The sequence below is a fragment of the Rutidosis leptorrhynchoides genome, chromosome 2 (genome assembly GCF_046630445.1).
Source record: "Rutidosis leptorrhynchoides isolate AG116_Rl617_1_P2 chromosome 2, CSIRO_AGI_Rlap_v1, whole genome shotgun sequence".
In the NCBI taxonomy this organism is placed as follows: Eukaryota; Viridiplantae; Streptophyta; class Magnoliopsida; order Asterales; family Asteraceae; genus Rutidosis; species Rutidosis leptorrhynchoides.
The window spans coordinates 13,858,483-13,877,924 of record NC_092334.1 but is presented as its reverse complement, the minus strand read 5'-3'; the positions used below and the strand labels follow the sequence as shown (position 1 = coordinate 13,877,924).

General features: G+C 35.2%; 1 long non-coding RNA gene across 3 annotated transcripts; it reads left to right on the top strand.

The window, feature by feature from the left end:
* The first annotated feature begins 14,030 nt into the window (after positions 1-14,030).
* Positions 14,031-17,619, top strand: LOC139890571 (uncharacterized). Of its 3 annotated transcripts, XR_011773372.1 has the most exons (4): positions 14,031-14,105; positions 14,219-14,397; positions 14,906-15,016; positions 17,437-17,619. It is a non-coding gene; the product is annotated as an uncharacterized lncRNA (long non-coding RNA). The 3 variants fall into 3 exon arrangements; XR_011773371.1 differs by lacking the exon at positions 17,437-17,619 and having other exon boundaries at positions 14,906-16,058; XR_011773373.1 differs by lacking the exon at positions 17,437-17,619 and having other exon boundaries at positions 14,896-16,058.
* Positions 17,620-19,442: the final 1,823 nt, after the last annotated feature.

Here is a 19,442-nt window from a genome sequence, read left to right as displayed (position 1 = left end):
TGCCTGCATGGAGTCTCTCATGCTTTGTACAAAGTTTATTGCATTCAAAATAAAACTGCGTTGTGTAATAAATAATTGGACTGTGATGTCAACCTGTAAATTAAAGACTTATGTATTTCAGGGTTTTGCTTATACCTAAGCACTCGCCCACATGTTTATAACTTTCTATGTTTAGAAAGTCACTTATTTTAATGAATGCAATATTTTATCAAAACGTATCATATAGAGGTCAAAACCTCACTGTGGAATCAATGATTAACGTGCCGCGTCAATAGCGATTTTGACGGGTCGTTACAGTTGGTATCCGAGCTTGAGGTCATAGGGAACCAGAAATTACATTATTGTGTTTAACTGGTAATTGTTAGGATGCATTAGTGAGTCTGGACTATGACCATATCTGTTTTTCCTGATTTTTGCTTATTATTTGGTCAAAAACATTATATGTGATATATTTATATGCTAACGTAATTGTTGTTTCAATTATGTGATAGATGACTTCTTCTAATCCTATCATTTTGTACGACTCGGAATCGGACACTGAATCTATTCTATCCACAACTGAAAAGGGCGTTCCAATACCTATTAAAGAAGAAATTGTGTTAGCCGGGGAATCTCAACTCCCGGTAAACCCAGAGGAGGTTCCAGCTCCACCCAGCTTTAGTTTTCCGGAGCCACAGTATCGTTGGCATGGACCCATGATCCCTGGAGTAAAAGGGGATCGTCCATTTCTAAACAAATATGGACATTGGTCCAGATATACCGCCGACGGGCGGGTTGTGCCGATTACGCCTGGCAGATTTCGGTTCATGACCACCGGTACATATTCTTGCAGTTCGTCATCATATTCTCCTACACATGACTCAGACAGTTCGTCATCAGACGAGATCAGTAAGGAGGAGGATTTCGCTAATGAAATAAAAGAGATCACTAAGGAGAAATTCCAACTTGCTATAGATAATAAAAACAACCACAATAATAAAATGTCCTTAATTATTAAAAAAGAACAGGACCATTCGATCCGTAACCACCCTTATTGTATTAAACCCACTGAGGCAACGGGTACCTCAAAACCCCAACTAAAAATAAAATACACTGCCAGAATGTCTGTCGGACCATGTGCACACAAACAATTGGCAGAGAGAACCAAATGGGAAGAAGTTTCTGATAGTTCTGAATGAACGACCTCGCAACCATAAATCTTCCATGCGCTATTTTATTGCTTATGTGTGCTACTCTATCTTGTTATGTAAAATAAGCATATGTAAAATATCAGTATTGTATGGTATTGTATTATTTTGGTTTATTAATAATAAATGCATGGAATGATTATTTGTATTATTACTACTTATTATTATTATTATTATTACATAATAATGTAGTAACTCGCTATAATTTTTTATAGTGGAATATTATTAGGATTTTAGTAGTTAATTCCTTGTACTAGCTATTATGTATGAACTTAACGGGTAGGTAATACCCTAGAAATAATTATAAAATGCTAATAAGAAGAAAAGGCTTTTATAATAATTGGTTCATATTATTAATATGCTACGATTAACTATTGACAACTCATTTTACCTATAATATTCTATATGATTAAATTATATCTGTTGTGTTTATTGAAGAAACATGTCTCAAATGTCGGATGCTGAGTTTGAGCAACTAGTCGAGAAACGTGTGAATGAAAGAATTGCTGCAACCGAAGCAGCAAAAGCAACAGCCGAAGCAGCAGCCAAAGCAGCAGCCGTAAACACAAACTCACGAAACGGATGCTCATACAAAACTTTTCAAGGATGCAAACCACAGACGTTTAGTGGAACCGATGGACCAGTCGGTCTAACCCGATGGTTTGAAAAGATGGAGTCCGTTTTCAAAATCAGTAATTGTGCGAACGGAGACAAGTCAAAGTATGCTTCGTGCACGTTGCAAGATGGTGCACTTACTTGGTGGAACAATTATGCTAAAGCAGAAGGAATAGATACGGCATATGATATCTCTTGGGAAGAACTGAAAAAGATGCTAATCGAGGAGTACTGCCCTCGAAACGAGATCAGAAAAATGGAATCTGAGTTACGTAATCTGAAGGTTATCGGCGCGAATCTCAATAACTATGAAAAGCGTTTCATGGAACTAGCCTTGTTGTGTCCCGAATTGGTGCCAAACGAGAAACGAAAGATAGAAATGTATATTGACGGTTTATCGATCAATATCAAAGGAAATGTTACATCGTCCAAACCAAATACGATGCAGGAAGCCATGACAATGGCACACCAACTCATGGACCAGATCACAGAGAGTTCGATTAAGGCACCAATTACCGAAGTCAAGACAACTGAAGGAAAGAGGAAATGGGAAGACTATAAGGGCAAAAGTACTCACCTGAAGAAACAAGAAACTTTTAAAGGTAAACAAGATGGGGCAACTGCAAGTCCAAACTATAAGGGACCCCATCCGTTCTGCAAAAGATGTTACACACATCATGCAGGTTATTGTCAAGTGGTCTGTGATAAGTGCAACAAGAAAGGACATGTGGCGAAAGATTGTTATGCCACCGTTTCTGAAGTAAAGACAAAACTGACCGATGTCAAGAAATGTTTTGGATGCGGGAAGTCTGATCACTTTATAAATCAATGCCCTGATAAGGAGAAGAACAAAGAACCCGCACGTGGGAGGGCATTTAATGTTAGTGCCAGTAAAGCACGTGAGGATCCTAATCTTGTCACGGGTACGTTTACCGTTAATAATCAACTAGCTTCTATTATTTTTGATACGGGTGCTGATAGAAGTTATATGTGTAAAGACTTTAGTTTTAAACTAAAATGTGCATCATTACCTCTAGACGATAAATATACTATCGAATTAGCTAATGGTAAACTGATAAAAGCCGATAAAATTTGCCATGGTTGCGAAATGAATCTCGCTGGTGAAACCTTCAAAATCGATTTGATACCCGTAGAATTAGGAAGTTTTGACGTAATTGTTGGCATGGACTGGATGTCCAAAACAAGAGCGGAAGTTGTTTGCGCTGAGAAAGCAATTCGCATCCCTCGTAAGGATGAAACGTCATTAATGATTTATGGGGAGAAGAGCAACTCAAAGCTGAACTTTATCAGCTGTATGAAGGCCCAGAAACTTATAAGAAAAGGTTGTTATGCTATTTTGGCACATGTAAAGAAGATCGATACTGAAGAAAGAAGCATTAATGACATGCCGGTTGTAAGAGAATATCCCGGAGTATTTCCAGAAGAATTACCGGGGCTACCTCCACACAGATGTGTAGAATTCCAGATTGATCTCATACCAGGAGCTGCACCTGTAGCCCGATCTCCATATAGACTTGCACCTTCAGAAATGCAAGAATTACAAGACCAGTTGCAAGAATTATCGGACCGTGGATTTATTCGTCCTAGTTTTTCACCTTGGGGTGCTCCTATTCTGTTCGTCAAGAAGAAGGATGGATCTATGAGAATGTGCATAGATTACCGAGAATTAAACAAATTAACGATCAAGAATCGGTACCCATTACCGAGGATTGATGATTTGTTTGATCAATTGCAAGGATCAAGTGTTTATTCCAAGATTGATCTACGCTCCGGATATCATCAGCTAAGAGTGAAGGAAGAAGATGTTCCTAAAACCGCGTTCAGAACCCGTTACGGTCACTATGAATTTCTAGTCATGCCTTTTGGATTGACTAATGCTCCAGCAGTATTCATGGATCTAATGAATCGCATCTGTAGACCGTATTTAGACAAATTTGTCATTGTTTTTATCGACGACATATTGATTTACTCGAAGAACAAGGAAGGACATGAGCAACACTTAAGACTGGTACTAGAGATACTCAAGAAAGAAGAATTGTACGCAAAATTTTCGAAGTGTGATTTCTGGTTACAAGAAGTACAATTTTTGGGACTTGTTGTCAGTAAACATGGAATTAAAGTTGACCCTGCCAAGATCGAAGCCATTAGTAAATGGAAAACACCGAAGACTCCAACACAAATCCGCCAATTCTTAGGTCTTGCTGGTTACTACCGAAGATTCATTCAAGATTTCTCTAGAATCGCCAAACCCTTAACTTCATTGACTCAAAAGGGAAAGAAGTATGATTGGTCCACGGAACAGGAATCCTCATTCCAGTTGTTAAAGAAGAAGTTAACGTCTGCACCCATTTTGTCATTACCAGAAGGAAATGATGATTTCGTGATCTATTGTGACGCTTCGAGCCAAGGTTTAGGATGTGTATTAATGCAACGCACAAAAGTTATCGCATATGCCTCACGACAACTAAAAATTCATGAAAAGAACTATACAACACACGATTTGGAACTTGGAGCTGTAGTTTTTGCACTCAAAATATGGAGACACTATCTATATGGCACCAAGTGTACAGTATACACTGACCATAAGAGTCTTCAGCATATTTTTGATCAAAAACAACTCAATATGAGGCAACGTCGCTGGGTAGAGTTGTTAAACGATTACGATTGTGAAATCCGTTACCACCCCGGAAAGGCTAATGTTGTAGCTGATGCCCTAAGTCGAAAAGAAAGAGTAAAACCTCTTAGGGTCCGAGCTTTGAATATTACAATTCGTACCGATCTCACAAAGCAAATTCAAGCAGCACAGTTAGAAGCTTTAAAAGAAGAAAATGAAAAAGGCGAAATGAGCAGAGGGTTAGAAAAACAGCTTGAGGTAAAAGCCAATGGAACCCTGTATTTTGCTGATAGGATATGGGTACCAAAATATGGTAATCTAAGGCAACTAGTACTAGATGAAGCACACAAAACGAGGTACTCAATTCACCCAGGAAACGAAAAAATGTACCACGATCTCAAGAAGTTTTATTGGTGGCCTAATATGAAGACAGAAATTGCTACTTATGTAAGCAAATGTTTGACGTGTGCAAAGGTCAAAGCTGAGCACCAAAAGCCGTCAGGATTACTGCAACAACCAGAAATTCCGCAGTGGAAATGGGAAAGAATAACTATGGATTTCATTACGAAATTGCCAAGGACTGCAAGTAGTCATGATACTATTTGGGTGATAGTTGATCGTCTAACTAAATCAGCTCACTTTCTACCAATAAAGGAGACAGACAGTATGGAGAAATTAGCACGCCTATATTTGAAGGAAGTAGTTTCCAGGCATGGTGTACCCATCTCTATCATATCTGATCGCGAGACCCGATTCACATCACGTTTCTGGCAGTCATTACAAAAAGCATTGGGAACTCGATTAGATATGAGCACCGCTTATCACCCACAGACAGATGGTCAAAGTGAAAGAACAATACAAACATTGGAAGACATGTTACGGGCATGCGTGATTGACTTTGGAACCAGTTGGGATCGACACTTACCGTTGGCAGAATTTTCATACAATAACAGCTATCATACGAGCATCAACGCAGCACCATTTGAAGCACTTTACGGTAGAAAGTGCAGATCTCCTATATGTTGGAGTGAAGTAGGAGAAAGACAACTTACTGGACCAGAAATTATTCACGAAACCACCGAAAAGATCATTCAAATACAACAGCGATTGAAAACGGCCATGAGTCGCCAAAAGAGTTATGCTGATGTAAGAAGAAAACCGCTAGAATTTCAAGTGGGCGACAAAGTCATGTTGAAAGTGTCACCCTGGAAAGGCGTTGTACGATTCGGTAAACGAGGAAAGCTAAGTCCTAGGTACGTAGGACCCTTTGAAATCACCGAAAGAATTGGAACAGTTGCTTATCGATTAAAGCTACCGCAAGAACTTAGTAGTGTTCACAACACATTTCACGTGTCAAATTTGAAGAAATGTTTAGCTGAAGAGGATGTCGTAATTCCTCTTGACGAAATACCAATCAATGATAAACTCCATTTTATCGAAGAACCTGTTGAAATCATGGACCGTGAGGTCAAACAATTAAAACAAAGCAAAATACCGATAGTTAGGGTTCGTTGGAACGCAAGACGAGGACCCGAGTTTACTTGGGAACTTGAAGATCAGATGAAGCAAAAGTATCCACATTTGTTCACTGATATCGCTCATGAAACAGGTACTACTCAAAATTTCGGGACGAAATTTTCTTTAAGGGGGAGGTACTGTGATGACCCGAAAATTTTTGACTTATTTAAACCAATTCTCTATACGATTTATTATTTTAACACGCTAAACAAAGTCTGTTAGATTGAGTCTCAAAATTTTAGAACTGTTTCATATATACAATTACCTTTGATTACTCTCGACGATTCATGAACAATTATATGTATGTATATATATATGTACAAGTAAATACGACTTTCCTACAGTAAAACCCTATTTGCTACAGTAAAACACTATTTGCTACAGTAAAACACTATTTGCTACAGTGAAACCGTATTTTGCTACAGTGCTACAGTGAAAACGACTTTGCTACAGTGATTTGCTACAGTAAAACACTATTTGCTACAGTAACACTATTTGCTACAGTACACACTATTTGCTACAGTAAAACACTATTTGCTACAGTACACTATTTGATGTCGACGAACTAGCAAACAAAAACAGAAAAGGCGGCCATGCGATCGCATGGCAAAAACACTGAAAACTCATGCGATCGCATGAGCTACAGTAAACGGAAAAGTAATATAAATACGCCTGTTTTGCTCGACGAATTATCATATATTTTTCTTCAGTAATAAAAATTTATATTTAAATTATAATTATAATTTTAAATTTAAGTTTAATAATAATAAGGTATATTCGAGGGTGTTTTAATTCGGGTTTTAAACCACTTTAAGCTAAGGAAATATTGGGTATTGTTCGGGGTATTGTTCTTGAATCCAAGGCCAACCATACAGTCGTCTACCATCATTACGTCTACGCAATTTGCCTACAATATTGAGTCTCAATATTGAACTGTGAGTTTATAGTCTCCCTTTTTAAATACTTTAAATATTTTTGGGCTGAGAATATATGTAATTTATTTTAAACGCGATAAGACACAAGTACATACTAAATTCTACACTGAGTTAAGCCGAAAATCCCTTAGCTTTGGTAACTAGTAGCTGCTAGTACATAGGATATGGACTGGTGGGCGCGAATAATTGTATATGGATCCATAGGGCTTGACATCCCCGTCCGAGCTAGAGCACTAGCCTTTTAACGGACGTATGTTATTTGAGTTTAAGACACGTTGGTTTGCGTGTATTAAAACGAATGGGGTAGTTATCACTATAGCGTTAAGTTTAGTTACCAGGGTGCTCTGTTACGTAGAATCTATTGATAAACTTTTGATGAAATCTTGTGGTCTATCTTTATATATGTTTATGACTCGAGCAATTAAACCTATAACTCACCAACATTCATGTTGACTTTTTAGCATGTTTTATTCTCAGGTCCTTAGAATGCTTCCGCTGTGATGTGCTTGTTGCCTGCATGGAGTCTCTCATGCTTTGTACAAAGTTTATTGCATTCAAAATAAAACTGCGTTGTGTAATAAATAATTGGACTGTGATGTCAACCTGTAAATTAAAGACTTATGTATTTCGGGGTTTTGCTTATACCTAAGCACTCGCCCACATGTTTATAACTTTCTATGTTTAGAAAGTCACTTATTTTAATGAATGCAATATTTTATCAAAACGTATCATATAGAGGTCAAAACCTCACTGTGGAATCAATGATTAACGTGCCGCGTCAATAGCGATTTTGACGGGTCGTTACAGTTGATATCAGAGCTTGAGGTCATAGGGAACCAGAATACACAAATAGACCCATCAGACTACTCTAGATAAATCAGAACCCAAATAGACCCATTTAGTGATAAACATGTCATTATTGTTACGTCTAGATGTAATGAATGAGATTGTTATTTTTTGTTTAACTGGTTCAAACTTTGTCAACAGCAGTTAAATAGTTAAACAGTTTCATTGGCCTTTGGGGTGCTTAGCACATGTTGGTGGCAGGAGTTTTGCTGGTATGGTGGTTATGTGGGTTGTAAAGGCAATGTTGGTTATAATAAAAGAAAAAGAAAAGAAAAAAAAGAAAGAATAAAAGAATAGAAAAAATAAAGAAAAAGAAGAAAAAAATAAATAAAGTGTTATGGCAGATTTGTAGCTGTTTTGTGTGACATGTCATTGTATGTTGCTGATGTAAGCTGTAATCTGGTTGCTGACGTAAGCTGGGGGTTGTTGCTGGTTGCTGACGTAGGCTGGGGGTTATTTCTGGTTGCTGATGTAAGCTGGGGGTTATTTCTGGTTGCTGACGTAAGCTGGGAATGGTACTGCATGGTTGCTGACGTAAGCTGTAGCAGATTAAAGGATCCAAGTGCAGTTTTCTTGAAGATTCAAGCTGAAGGTTTATTGAAGTGCAAGACAGTGTTTAAAGTGATGAAGTGGTGCAGTTGTCAAGTGCAATGTGCTAAATTTTCTGATGCAGTTTTGAAGACATGGTTCAGTTTGAAGAACTATATCCACTGTTATATTTTTATATATTGTGATTTTATTTTGCAGGTTATGTTGTTCGTCATTTGGTTTAGTTATGATGCTAGATATTGGTATTGGTGGTTGTTTAGACATAAGTTTTTTGTTTGATAGGATTTTTTGATCTATGTATAGATTTTAATTTCCTAGAGTAGGCAATTTTGTCAAAGTGTTTCGGATGGTCACTTCAAAACATCCGCTCACTGTACTTATTTTTTGGTGATTAATAAAATTTCTCCGGGGTACCGTCCCCTTTTACCAAAAAAAAAAAAAAATAGTTAAACAGTTGACGAAGTTTGACAAACTGAATATGTAATGGGTCAAAATTTGTAATGGTCAAAATTTGTATGTAATTGTTAAAATTTTTCAAACTTTGTCAACTGCAGTTAAACATTTAAACAGTTGACAAAGTTTGACAATTTGACCATTACATATTCAGTTTGACTGCATGTTTGTGGACTTTGCACTATGACTGCACTGTGTTAAAGTGTGCCTTTTAGCCATTACTATGAAACTGCACTGTGGTACTCTGTTAAAGTGTCAAACCATTTGGTATGCAACTGTATTAAAGTGTGTCAACTATGTTAAGATTGCAAAACCAAATGGTATTAGAAGAGTCAAACAGTTGACACATTTTAACTATGTCAACTGTGTTAGAATGCAAAACGATAAGCAACTGTCATTTAACTTGGAAAAAATTGTCCATCACAAAATAGTTCAACCAAATAATGCAGCTTCATCATAATTTGACCCATTCCCATTTCCCTTCGCATAGTGACCGTAATGAACCAAACCACAATTATAGCTGTAACTTTGACCCATTTCAAATCTGTCATGATAAATTTGACCCATATCATATATAGAATAGCATATCGACCTGACCCATACAAATCAAGCAGTGGTACATTTGACCCATTCTTTGAAACATGTAATAATCTATACCCAAATTAGTGTTGTAAGTCAGTAAGTGTAATTTTGTCCTAAACCAGCTCTATAATGATACTGTTGACCCAGCTTGGAACTTTAATGACTATAACACAGTTATCGAATGAAGTTCAACGCAGATTGTAATTCAACAATTACTATAACAATACAATACAAAACTGATTTAAAACTGATAGACTATTTCATTGATACTTAACGTGATGTTACAAGCTTCAATAGAAAACAGAGTGCATTCAAGCTAAAAATGATAAAACCAACCGAATCCTACCCAATTAACAAACCAAAAGCTAATTCGACATTACATACAATGGCGGATCTAGAAGTCTTAGTCACTGGTAGCACTGAAACGCTCTAGACTTGTACTTTTTTTAGAATTTTCTGGACTGACCTGAAATCCTATTGTACTGCGTGGCGTGCTTAAATCTGTGCAGTGCACAGTATAGCTGAATTTAGGCATCTATCACATAACTTCTTTTTTGATTGGTTAAAAAAGAAAAGGAATACAGAGTATTTATAATGGGACAATCCAAAAAATAAATAATGAAATGTGGAGAGAAATTAACTTACATAACCTTTAGATAATTAGTTAATAAACTACTAATGCAAAACACTAATTTACACAATTAATATACTCCTAATTCGTTAAGCATTAGAAAATTTACACTGTCAGATTTTATCAATATAATATAAGTAGTAATAATCGGAAAACAAAATAGTTGATAAATTAAGTGCTCTCTTAATTGGAGTGTCACATTATAGGTTTACAAATCTTACAAAATAATAAGGTCAAATTGAATGTAAATTGAATATATATGTATAATATGAGGGACTAACTATGTAACATTTCATTAGAGAAACGGATGAGAATAAATCATCTTCTATACTTTTCACCTACCAATAAACTTTCATCCATTAATAAACAGAAACTCGAGCTTTTATTCAACACAAAAATATCCAGATCTATGAATCAACATCAACTTCGAAAGATCTGAGAATTAACTTCTTTGTTTTACATTTAGTAGGCTTTAAAGAATAATAAATTGGGCTAAGAGGGTGCAACAATAAAATTCATCGGTGTCACTCATTGAAAACCTAACAAAACCCATCAAATTTTACACTATATGAGCTTAGTTGAGTGGTTGCAAGTGCTACCACTCATCTAAATATACATCCGTCCCTGATTACATATACTGCAAAAACTAGCCAACTAATAACCACAATCAACTACATCCTTCTTGATTTAGATTCGGCCAGTTTGACTCTACTTTCAAGCTCATTTTTTCTCCAGCAATCCAGGTACCAAATATTATCTCTAAAGTAAACAATTTGCGGTTCACCTTAATTGATGGCGGAAATTCGCGAGAATTGAAGCACCTGCAAACAAGTTAATACAACTTCAATTCATATTTTAATACAGTTCTTAGTGAAGCAAAACATACAGATAGTAACATTTTACAAAAACTTTACTTAGGGGTTGAATTGGCGGTTATAGTAGCAGTAGCAGTAGCATGTGATCGTTGATCATATACGTCCGCACGGTTGAAAAGGGACTGAAAATAGCAGTTGATAATTAATTACTCGATTGTAGGGGTTTGAAATTGGCAAATTTGGGATTTATGGGTTGCATCATTAATCTCCTTGAAGGTATGAGACGTAAATTTTTTTTGGGGCGGGTCGGGGGTTGAAAATAAACTTTCTTGGGTCAAATGGGACACAATTCTCCTACCATACAAAGAGGGCGGGTTGAACATTGGGAGTCTTAAAGCAAAAAAATTGGTCACTACTTATCAAATGGTGGTGGCGCTTTTATACCGAACCCGATTCATTATGGGTTAAAACGATTAAAAGCATTTATGGGCGGGATGGGGGGTTGGGTGCTAATCGTGTTAATGACTTCATTAAGCATACCACTGTATGGCGGAATATCATCAAAGTTGGATACGACTTAGCTAATCTCGGCATCAACGCGAAAGAATTATTCGTAAGGCAGATAGGCGACTGCAGGGACATCAGATTCTGGCTCGATCAGTGGGCTTCGATTGGGCCTCTCAAAGACACATTCCACCGTTTGTTTCGACTTGAAAAGCAACCATCAATAGACGTCCAGAGCATAATTTCATTCGATAATAACACGTGGAGCTTCAATTGGGATTGGTCACGAGTTCTTACAGGCAGGTTACAAGGGGAAATCAATAACATGATAGACATCATCAAAACAGTTTCGATATCAGGGAGTGGCGCAAACAAGTGGAAATTTTCGGGTGATAAAAGTGGATCGTTTGTTACAAAATCAATGGCGAAAACAATAGATGACAAATTAATTTCAAGAGAGTCTAATCCTACGGAGACTATCAAGAATAACCTAGTTCCATTAAAAGTCGGAATCTTCGTTTGGAGAGTTCTTAGGAAAAGAATCGCGGTGAGAGTGGAACTTGATCGGAGGGGGATCGATCTAGACACATTATTATGCCCCTTTATGTAATGATGTGGTTGAATCGGTAGATCACGCCATTTACTCATGCAAATCCGCTAAAGATGTATGGATTGGCATCCTTAAATGGTGGAATCTTTCCCTCCCTTCGGGGGCCACTTTTGAAGAATTGATCAAGGGCTCGAGCTTTCCAACATTGAACTCAAATAAGTGGAAAGTTTGGCAAGCGGTTGTGTGGGTAACATGTTACTTGATTTGGAAAAATAGAAACCTCAAGGTCTTCAAAAATGATTCTTGGGCGCCTCCGAAGATCATTTGCGAAATACAAGTGAAATCATTCGAGTGGATTCAAAATCGTTCGAGAAAATCCTTTTCGTCTTGGCAACAATGGCTCACGAGACCAAACACATTAGATCCTAACTTTGACCCGGGTTGAATAGCATAGGCATTCGTAGTAATGATTTTTGTATCGTGTATTTTTGTTTCCTCGTGTATCTTGTATTGTAACTCTCGTGTCCGGTGGTGGTAGCTATTTCGACTACCTCATTACCCTGTACATACTTCATTCTAATAGATAATTTGCTTTAAAAAAAAAATGGGATTTATGACGTAAGAAATTGAATGGGGGTGAAGCAAAGGGTTTTTGAGAATTAACGTTATATATCTTGGGTTAAGACTTTGAAGTTAAAGGACGTATACACCCTGGTCGTGCTTGTCACGTGTTTTTAACCTGACGCCCAACTTTAACAGAAGTTAAATATTTGGACCAATCACATAATATTATAAATATCTTGGGACCAACCATGTTGATAAAAACTTTAGTCCCTCCTATGCACTTTTATGTAAAGTTTTGGTACCAAAATGTAATTTTGTCTTATTTAAGTTTTCTTTTTAGCGAAAAAACTTGATATATTAAAATAGAGTTCCATCAAAAAGATAGAGAAACCTTAAAGAGCACATTACATCAAAGTACAATAAACCAAAAGGCTTGAGTGAAACCAAAAATGCCACGTGTCACACCCACCCTTTACCTCAGTTTCATTATCCACGTGTTAATCAAGGATCAGTCAGGATTACTTTTTTTAGTCATCAAATAAATGCCGCGTGTCCCAATAAAAAAGCCCTACAATCGATGTTTTTTTTTTTTTTTTTTTTTTTTTTTTTTTTTTTTTTTTTTGCAAAAAAAGGATTCATTAATAAGCCTCTATTTCACAAAATAGTCAAATAGGCAGAATACATCATACATAAACAAGTTGGGCTTACATTACATTACCCACTTGAAAAATTACAAGCTACAAACTGGAGACAGTAGCCTATATTTAAGAATCCACATTAATAGACAAAAGAAAACAAATCTTATATAAGAGCCGAAGGTTAAGAATTCCATATATGTAGCTGCTAACTCGCGTATGTCTTCGCATTACTTAACCATAACCAATGAAAAAAAGGCTATCTTGAAGGAACCCCTTCCGCAGCCGTGTATTTCATATCCACCGAATGTATCCACTGAATTTGAAACTTATTAATTAGAGCACCTACTCTTATCCCCTTATCTTTACACCCTAATAAATTAGAGCATTACTTAACCATAAACAATCGATGTTTTCTTCCAACCGGCCAAAAACCACTCTTTACCTCTCTCTTCAAAACTGAAAACAACACCTCCTTCCAACAGGCGATTATGGCTTCAGGCCGCCTTAATAGACGACGCCGGTACCCATATCTAATCCGTAACAATTTTATAAACAGAACGGTATAATTTTTATATACTATGTCTATACCCACTTTTCGTGTACCATACCAAGAAACCCTAATCGCCGGTATCGATATGCATTGTGAACAAAGCTCTGCTTACAAAATTGATCGGTCTTTTGCACACCATCAAGTTATCATCTCATGTATCATCTGCTTCAAGTTATCGTTCGGTGATAGCATATCGGATCAATTTCCGTGGACTCTAATTGATTAAAATATAAGCTTTTTTGGTGTTAGGATTACACTGATTGAAGTTAGTTATAAATCTTGATAGCACACCAATTCTTTGAATGAATAAAAAATGCTTGATTTTGTTTAGTTATATCTTAATTGTGATCACAGTTGCAAAATACTATGCAAAGGTTGTTGTAAATCAACCTCACAATTGCGCAAAGGCCGGTGTTTTCAGGGCGATAATTGAGCTTAATCGAGCAACAAAAGGCCACATTTAGGACAGTGCAGACCGCGCTTTGGGCAGCACAAAGGGCTAGCACAAAGGGCTGTAAATGTGCGCTAAAGAGGTACACATATCTCTACTGTGATTGGGTCACATACATAACTGCATATCCATGAATTATCTCGAGCAAAACACCGAATATATATAGTTAATATCTCTATTTTGATCAATTTGTAGGATGTTTTGCACCAAATATCTTTCGTACTTCATCAGATCGTGCATAACTGATGATGATCAAAACTGTGATCCACCTCTCTAAATTTTCACAACCCATTATTATTGATGATGATTATGCTCCCGGAGGTTACTAATTATGAAGTTTATCAGTGGAGCGATTGGTGGTGCTGTTCCTTGTGGTAATTTTTCTAGCTTTTATATTTCTTTATTTTGATTTTTCAAGAAATATAATTTGGTGTTTGTAAATATATGATTCATTATGTTTTTTAAATATATATATTTCAAAAGTTAGTGATGAAATTACTCCGACATGTCTGAACATATCTTTTTTGGTGGTGTTTTATGAGGTTCTATTATATCACCTGTGTGTTGGCTACATGAAGTGGAGACTATGACATGTATCTTGGACCGAAATGTTTATCTGTAATTGATTAGCTTTTTGATTCATAAGATGATAATATATGTGGGATATACTAATGGAATGGCTCTTTTTGAAGGTTGTTAAGTTAGAAGTATAGATGACTACAGTTAAACCAAAGAAATTGTTGAATTGTGTTCTGGCAGTTATCTTTTTATATTGTGTTTATTTGATGTTTTTGTTTGTGATTGTGTTCAAGACAAATAACTTTGCTCATGTAATTTTATATTTTTTCTTTGCTCTATTAACTATGTTATAGTCTCTTGCAGAGAATGTATACCTTTAAGAGGCAATTTCCATACTCTCTATACATGAGGGGCTACATGAACTCTAAAAAAAGGCCGAGAGGTTTGAAGAGGAGATTTATACTGCTGCTACATGTAAGTTTTTTTTTTTGTTCTTTAATAATAATGTTTGACTTCTTTCATAAGTCAATAAGCTCGTAATGGCAACTCAGAAGTGACATGTATGGTATTTAAATTAAACTCAAAGAAAGAAACTCGCTTTTGATATTTTGATTGTGTAAATCGCCCAATTAGTCGTTTATATGTTTCTAAGTTTTGGGTCAAATTGATGTCAGGTGTATGTTAAGAAGGTATGAAATTTAACAAGTTGTATGATTATGATAAAAGTTACAAGAGCTTAGTTGGATGATTTTCGAATGTATGTCAAGGGAAGTGTTCGGCATCATCCCAGACCACTTTCACCATGTTTTTGAGAGGCTAAGAATGAGAAAGTTGTTTGTAGGTATTGAAAGGGTCAAGTGTCGAAATGGTCATAGTAGTTTTTTTAGGTCAACTCGAATTCGGGTCAGATTTGAACCGATTGTAAAAATAGTGTGAGTAGGCCAGAAATGTGTTATTATGTATCTCTGCATATTTTCAGGTCATTTAGATTATTTTTTTTCGGGTTGGAATAAGTAACAGGTCAAGAGGTGTCAACTTGGTCAAATTTTGGGTCATATTTAACCCGAATGTTAATATGTATTTTGTGAGTAGGCCCGAAATATATTATTAAGTATCTATGTAAATTTTCAGATCTTTTGGATGTGTTTTCGGGTTCGAAATAAGTAACGGGTCAAAAGGTGTTAACATGGTCAAATTCGGGTCAGATTTGACCCGATTGTAAAGATATTCTGCGAGCGTTCCCGAAATATGTTTTTAAGTAATTCTGGAAATTTTCAGGTCAAACGCTTAATTGGAACTTGGGTTTGGTCAAAATGGGCCATGTAATTTTTTGGTCAAAAAGTAATTCTGGAAGTTTTCAGGTATTATGTTTTTCTTCAGTTATTGTGTATCTACCAAAAAGTCACCATATTAATAGCTATTGTGTATCTACAACTATTGTTTCATCATATTCATTTGCCCATACAAAAAACTTCTTATTGTTTCATTATAAGAAGCAGTTAAATACATTATATGTGTTGGATTAATATTATATATATATATATATATATATATATATATATATATATATATATATATATATATAATCGGGGGAAGCAAAAACTTTTTTTTTTTTTCGTTTTTTGAAAAAACTTTGTTCACGAACATTGTAGATGGGATGAAAATATGAACATTTAGTAGAGACACTTTGTGATAAATCTTTCTATTTTGGCGGGAAAACGCTCGAAGAAGTAATATATAACAATTATCGTGTTTTTCGAGCGTATGTTGAGGTTTTATCTATTGGGGTTTAGATATTAGGGTTTAGATATTAGGGTTTATAGGGTTTAGATATTAGGGTTTAGAAATTTAGGGTTTAGGGTTTAGATTTAGGGTTTAGATTTAGGATTTAGATTGAGTTTTTAACACGAACGGTTTAGAGTTTAGAGTTTAGAGTTTAGGATTTAGGGTTTAGGGTTTAGGGTTTAGGGTTTGGTGTTTTGGGTTTATGGAATAAACCCAAAACACCAAACTCTAAACCCTAAACCCTAAACTCTAAATCGGGCTAAATTTTACTTCACAAAACATGGGGAAAAAAAACGTTCATATTCTTCACGAACAATATTATCTTGAATGTTATTTTTGTGGATCGTTTTCCCGCCTAAATAATAACATTCATCACGAAGTGTCTCTTCTAAATGTTCATATTTTCGTGTGATCTTGATGCCGGGAAAAAAAAATTCCAAAAAAAAACGAAAAAAAAAAATTTCTTTTGCTTCCCCCCGCTTCCCCCCGATTGGTTACTTCCCCATTAATCCTGCCCCTATATATATATATATATAGAGGTAATAAACGTTACTCTTATGTTCACTGAGGTTACTCTTATTTGCAGAAATTGATCAAAATCAAACCACCAATTTGATTCAGCCAACATATAAAGATTATAATTATTTCAACTTATCTATAAGCCTCATTAGAACTACATTATCTCCCATAAAAATCACAATACATTGTGTAGCTATGATAATAACGCTTTGACTTCAATTCAACTATTTTGTTTAATTGCTTTTACTGAAATAGAAGTGATCCTTATTATATACAATGTTAACAGTTGGTTTTTGTTGATTTATAATGTTCTAAGGAAAAATTGAGTTAGTCAGCAATTGTATAACGGGTTGAGTTTACCCACATATATTCTAATTTATGTGCTCACCTTTTTTGAATCTATCTCATCACCTAAACCTAATCAAAATGTTAATGCATTTTTTTTAATAAAGAAATTTAGTAGGTTGTGAAGACTTAACTATACCTTTGATAGCTTTAGATCCATTTGATTCTGTTATCTTACTAAAATCGATTTACATATTGAATGTTGCTAAGTTCTTGATGACTATCTGTTTATGTCTGGTCAATAGGCTCGAAGCTCTTAACGAGAAGAGGTTTGGAGTGGCTTGAAGCCGTTTAGAATTAGCTAATTTTTCCTTTGTGTTTCCAAGTACTAAAGGGATGTATATGGTGGCATATACAATTTTATAGTTGTAGACTATTTTTTATACTCCTAATTATGATCACGTCAATTGATAGTATTATCTCTATTTGTATGCTTAACTAACTTCGACTTTGATAAAGAAGTTGACATCATTTTATCGTTCTTTTTTTTTTTTTCCAATTTTACTTTATAACTACTATCAATAAATCGTTATTGCGGTCTAATGATATTGATTCATAGAATTTAACACACCTAATTTTTGTAATTTCTTTACTTTTACCTACACTACTCAAATGTTTCATCAAAAACTACTATCATCAATAAACAATGCGGTACAAATATTAACGATTAAAAACACTATCTTTTAGAGCTACTGTACCGTACAACGCACAGGTTCTTAAAATCTAGTATATTATATAATGAGTTCGTAACAGCAAAATAAACATATATTTGATTTTTTTATCAAGCCTTGCCACTTAGTTAATAAAAAAAAAACAATTCAAGTATACAATATACAATACCAAGATTTCAACAGGCGTTATATTATGGGGGATGATTCTCACACACACTTTTTTGATCCTCACACACCTATTTTAACTTTTTACTCTTCTAATAATACTCAGTTGGTGTGTGAGGATCAAAAAAGTGTGTGTGAGAATCATCCCTCTTATATTATATGCTCAAAAGATTATTTATAATTTAACCATTATTATCTAATTTATATATACAATGAGTATACAAATAATATGCATTTGGCAGAAATTTACAAAATAATCAAAATACAAATAACTATATTATTGACAACCAAAATTTAGTACTACAGTAGTACAGCTTGACTGAGAGAAGTAAAAGTAACCTCTAAAATGGACTTCAAATAACTGGAACAACCTATGTTATTTACAAATGCTTCCTTCAATTTCTTGAACTTCATACCATTCTTTAATTGTCTTTCACTTGAATTATCATATTATAATCTCAACATCCTTCGTGGTCTCATTTAAACAATTCGTACAGTTAGACAAAGAGTCAAAATGTATAGAACGGATTGTAGGAAAAAAAGTTACCATTATAAAACCAACATTCCAACTTATGTTTACCCACTTTTCGTATTAAACTATGCCACATTTTCATTCCACAAAGTTAGTTGGGTTATATAGTTGTTGCACATAATATTCGTATGTGGTTGCAGGGTTGTTTTCGTCGTTTAATGGTCGGGTAATTAAATGCTAAAAACAAAAGGAATAGAAAGGAAAGAAAAAAGAAGTAAAAGAAAGTTATAAAATTAATAACTTTATTGGGGTGGTTTTTTCCAGTTAACGGTCGGTTAATTTAACAACTAAAACAAGAACGGTAGGTTAACTAAACATTTAAAAAATAAAGAAATGAAAAAGGAAGGAAAAAGGGAAGTAAACAATGTAACGAAAAAAGGTTTTTCAAAAAAAAAAAAAAAAAAGGATATCGGATGTACCAAATTACCCCTAAAGTTAGAGGTATTTTTGTTTTCGCCGATGTTGTACTTTCTCATGAAAAATAGTACTCCATCTGTCCCTAATTTATTGTCCAGTATTCCATTTTGAAATGTCCCAAAGTAATTGTCCACTTCCATAAACAGAAAAAAATAGTTGAAGTTGATATTCATTCACGAATCTAGGGTTTATACGGAGTATTTTAAAAGTCACCTACCCTTCAAACTTCTCTGTCTTTTTCTTCCCCGTCATCTAAAGTCTTTAAGCATAAATTCTTACAGCCTATTGTAAGCTGGAAGTTGTCACCACAGCCAATAAACTTGTAATCCTTTATGAATCTAACTCACTGACTTTTAACGGCGATGGACCACCAACGCGCCACCAAGCTACACTTACTGCCGCAATTGATTGTCCGTCATCCGATCTGTCATGTATCTGGATATTTACTAGCATCCACACTTTCGGA